Below are 4,688 nucleotides of genomic sequence, written 5' to 3'. Positions count from 1 at the left end.
TGAGAAGTTAATCCTCTCATTATACATATGATAGATGATCGAGATAGACCAATTTGAGAGCATATTATTCCAATGTTGGATGATTTGAATCCATGGATAGTCAGACCAACCATACAAGTTTAGTGGTTTGAACTGAAACCAGTAGTGTTTCAGATGGTGCAAACAATAGGACAGTTCGGTGGACTACCTACTAAAGATCTGAGACTACATTTAAGACTTTTTCTTAAAGTCTGTGACTCATTTAGACAACAGGGTGTTCCTAAAGATGTTCTGAGGCTTAAGCTATTCCCATATTCTTTGAGAGATGGTGTAAGAGCGTGGCTGAATGCTTTTTCGTCTTGAACAGTGGCATCATGGAATGATCTTTGCCAGAGATTTTTGCTACGGCATAATCCCTCAAATATGAATTCCAAGCTTAGAAATGACATCATATCTTTTTTGTAATTGGAGGATGAAACGTTATATGATGCTTGGGAACAATTTAAGGAGTTAATTTGAAAGTTTCCAATGCATGGATTTTAGCATTGGACTCAGATGGAGATATTTTATAATGGATTGAATGCACTTACGAGAATGGTATTTGATGCTTCTGCCAATGGTACTTTATTGGATAAATCTTACAATAAAGAGTATGAGATTTTGGAACGGATTTCCAGTAATGATTATCAGTATTCTACCATGAGAGTTGGGATTGGCAGGAGAGCGGCTGCAACCATAAAACTTGATGCAATCACTTTATTGACCGCCCAAGCATCTTCTCTAGCAAACATAATTAAAACAATAAAAAATCCCACTATCATCCACGAAATAAAGTCGGCTAAACTGTCATGTGTGTCCTGTAGAGAGAATCATTGTTTGACGAATGTCCATTAAACTCAGTGTCAGTGTACTATATCGGTATTTCCAACTGGAATAATAACCCCTATTATAACACCTACAATTCAGGGTGGGGGCAGCGTCCGAATTTCAGTTGGAGTAATCAAGATGCAATAAATTTCAACAATGCCGCAAGACAGACTGTCAACAATACACTACTGGATTATGTTTAACTGATTTCAAGGTAAAATATTTAATACGGTTAATCATCATCTTCTACTTCTATTGAAGCTTTATTAACAGAATATATGGCTAAGAAAGAGGTTGTAATCCAGAGTCAGGTACATCTCTCTGAGATCTTGAGAATCAAGTGGGGCAGATAGTGAATGCTTTGAAATCAAGGCCACAAGGAACATTACCAAGTGATACTGAGAATCTGAGGTCTCGAGGTAAGAAGCATTGTAAGGCCATCACTCTCAGAAGTAGAACTCAGTTGAATGACATTGTTAAAAATGCCATGGAAGAGGAGGACACGGGACTCAATCATGAAAAGATCTCAAAACCTACTGAAAAGCATACAACACTTGAAAAGGAAACACAAAAAAATGTTGTGGCAGAATCAGATCATGTTGCCAACAAAAATGTAACGGCGGAGGAGGACTCAAAATTTAACCATGAAAATAATTCAGAACCATCTTAAAAGAATTTGGAACCGTCTGAAAAGCACACTGCAACTGAAAAGGTAAAAAAACTCTTACCGAAGAAAAATCATATCACTTTGCTAGTGGAAATGCCACAGCAAAACGATATAAACAACCTGAAGGACGACCACCTCTTCCATTTCCTCAGCGATTCTACAATTGTAAACAAGAGGCCCAATTCAAAAGATTTTTGGATGTTTTGAAACAACTTTACATTAACATACCGCTAGTCGAAGCGTTGGAGCAAATGCCCAACTAAGTAAAATTCATGAAAGACATATTGTCGAAAAAATACAAATTGGGAGAATTTGAGAGTATTGCTCTCATTGAAGGGTGCACAACAATGTGGATGAATAAGCTGCCTCCAAAGTTAAAAGACTCAAGGAGTTCAACTATGCCTTGTTCAATTGGAAATCGTTATGTTGGTAAGGTGTTATGAGATTTAGGAGCGAGTATAAATCTAATGCCTATGTCTATTTTCAGGAAGCTAAAAATCGAGAAAGCAAGACCTGTTATAGTTACGTTGCAATTGGCTGATCGATCCTATGCCATCCGGAAGGTAAAATTGAAAACATGATGGTAAGAATAGATAAATTTATTTTTCCTATGGATTTCCTCCTTTTAGAATTTGAAGCTAACCAAAATGTGCCAATTATTCTTGGACAACCTTTTCTGGCTATAGGCAGAACTTTAATTTATGTGCAGAAATATGAACTAACCATAAGGATAAGTGATCAGCAGATAACGTTCAATGTATTTAATGCCCTGAAATATGCTGATGAGAATAAAGAATGTTGTGCCATTGGATTACAGAAAGAACAGTGGAGGAATTCACAAGATTTTGCCACAACAATTCTGATATTGACAAAGAATCACTTGAGCAAAGTGATATAGTAAGTTTTGAGGAACTTAAGTAGTTTGTGGTCAGACCGAAGGAGAAGTCTGATTTATCTGATCGCTCTTCTATAAAAGAACCTCCCAACAATGTTAAGGGTATTAGAAGTTTTTTAAGACATGCAGCATTTATAGAAGATTAATTAAGAATTTTTTGAAGATATTTGAACCCTTGTGCACTTTGCTGAATTAAAATAGACCTTTCAATTTTTATGAACATTGTTTGGTAGCTCACATATATCCTTAGAGAGCTGTTGATGTCAAAGACACGAAACGTGGGTCACATTTAAAGATAATGGACAATGCTTAAAGCACTACTGGCGTGCTCATGTGGAACAAGACAAGCAATCTATTGACCTCTGCAATGCTTAATTTAGTAGTTTTTTATTTTATTTTATTTTTCATTTATTTAATTGTTTTACTTTAGTTTCGTCTTTATTTTATGTTGTTTTCATTTTTTAGTTTCATCTTTATTTCATATTGTTTTCATTTCTACTTTTGTTTTTGAATAAATGAGTAGTTTTTTCTAGATTCATGGAGACTGACACAGTCCTCATAAATCCACTCATAGGGCCAAATGAAGTACCTACACTCCACTCCAAGCTAGGGAAGTTTTCTTTCCCTATCTCATGCATTTTATTTATTTTTCCGTGACATTTTTTGAGTATATCTATCTTTTTGTTTCTTGTTACATATTTGTACATAGATTGAGGATAGTGCATCCCTTAGGTTTGGGGTGTATTGTACACCTAGGCTGCACTTTATATTTAGTATGTATGCTTATTTTAGTATAGTTAATTTGTTTTACCATTGTCTTGTAACTATCAAAGTATTGCTCATATATGAGAAGTACAGTCTTTACTTATGATGTTCGATGATGAGCTTAAATTTTTCAATATACCTAGAATATGTGACAGTGGATTTGGTGAATTTAGCTTACGTTGCTTGAAAATTGATCCCTAAAAATGAGATGGCCTAATATTCAATTTTCTTTTGGAATATAGTAGGTTTCTTTAATGAACATAGGGATTTTTCAATCCAAACATTAGTTATATTGCCACAACATTATTTAAATAAAAGTACAGTAGGCACTCCAATGCTTAGAATTGCCAAGTAAGTCAACGCCACTTTGTTTGCTCTATCGTGCTATTGATTAGAAATGTGAGTTTAAATAAGAGTGTGTAATAAAGGAAATAAAAACTAGGGGCAGTCTATTGTAGCAAAGGGTTGAGTAGCTAAGGAGGTAGTTGTATGCTCCATTCGTCTTTTTATCAAAAGTCTTACTCTTCATGAGTGACTGTTGATTTAAATTGTGACATAATTAAGTACTCGGCAATTCGGTGTATGCTCCACTGTGATTGTCAGGTCAAAAGAATTTTTTGACATGCTAAATCCCTTAATAATAATACTTTAAAAAAGAAAAAAATAATAAAAAAAAGAAAGCAAAATCAATTGTGAATAATATATTGTAAAAAAACTTGAAGCAAGTGACTTATGTTTAGTTAACAAATGAACTAAGTAAATTAGGAGATGTTTGTTATAGGCCGAAAGAGATAATATATGAGTATTTAGGAAATTTTGTTTTTAGGGAGAAATTTTTTACACTGCCTTTGTTGAGCAAACCTGTGAAACTCAATCGAGTTTTAGGAAAAATAAGATTGCTGAGAAATGATGTAATATGTTGTTCTTCGAATAGCCTAGTAGTATGAGTAGGTTTGTAACATCCCGAATTAGGGTCTAATCAGAAAACTAGTTTTTAGACCACAAATTCAAAACAGAAATAATTATTTTATGATTATTTGATGGTTCATGATATGATAGCATGTTTGTGTGAAATTTTCATGAAAAAATTCTATGCCTAAAGTGTCAAATTTGAAGTTAGAGACTAAATTGAATAAGTTGAAAAATATGTGTTCTAGAAGCTTCAAGCATGAAATTGCATTGGATTATAAATTAGAAGGTCTTAAATAGCAATTTGACCAATTTCTATAATTTTTGACAAAAATGGGCATGAATAGGAAAATTTTGAAAGAAAGGCTTAAAAGGCATTTTAGTCAATTGGTTAATAAAAGAATAAAAAGGAAAAAATAAGTCAAAATTTGCTCATCTTCTCCAATTGCTTGCCGAGATTTCCAAGAGCCATAGCTAGGGTTTTGTTCAACTTTTCAAGCTTGATTGTAAGTGCTCCCAAGCTCAATTTTTGATGTTCTTTACATTTTTGAGATCCTTGAAGCATGATCTATCCATTTCTAGCCATATTTTGAAGTAGGATTCATG

At 33.8% G+C, this 4,688-nt stretch overlaps 1 non-coding gene across 1 annotated transcript; it reads right to left on the bottom strand.

Annotated features, from left to right (window-relative positions):
• Nucleotides 1–411: 411 nt before the first annotated feature.
• LOC121204426 (small nucleolar RNA R71) lies at nucleotides 412–518 on the bottom strand. Its single transcript, XR_005899351.1, has one exon. It is a non-coding gene; the product is annotated as a small nucleolar RNA R71 (small nucleolar RNA).
• Between the last annotated feature and the right edge of the window lie 4,170 nt (nucleotides 519–4,688).

Source organism: Gossypium hirsutum, chromosome A07 (genome assembly GCF_007990345.1).
Source record: "Gossypium hirsutum isolate 1008001.06 chromosome A07, Gossypium_hirsutum_v2.1, whole genome shotgun sequence".
NCBI lineage: Eukaryota > Viridiplantae > Streptophyta > Magnoliopsida > Malvales > Malvaceae > Gossypium > Gossypium hirsutum.
Note: the sequence above shows the minus strand (reverse complement) of the source record. Positions and strands in the feature narration are given on the sequence as shown.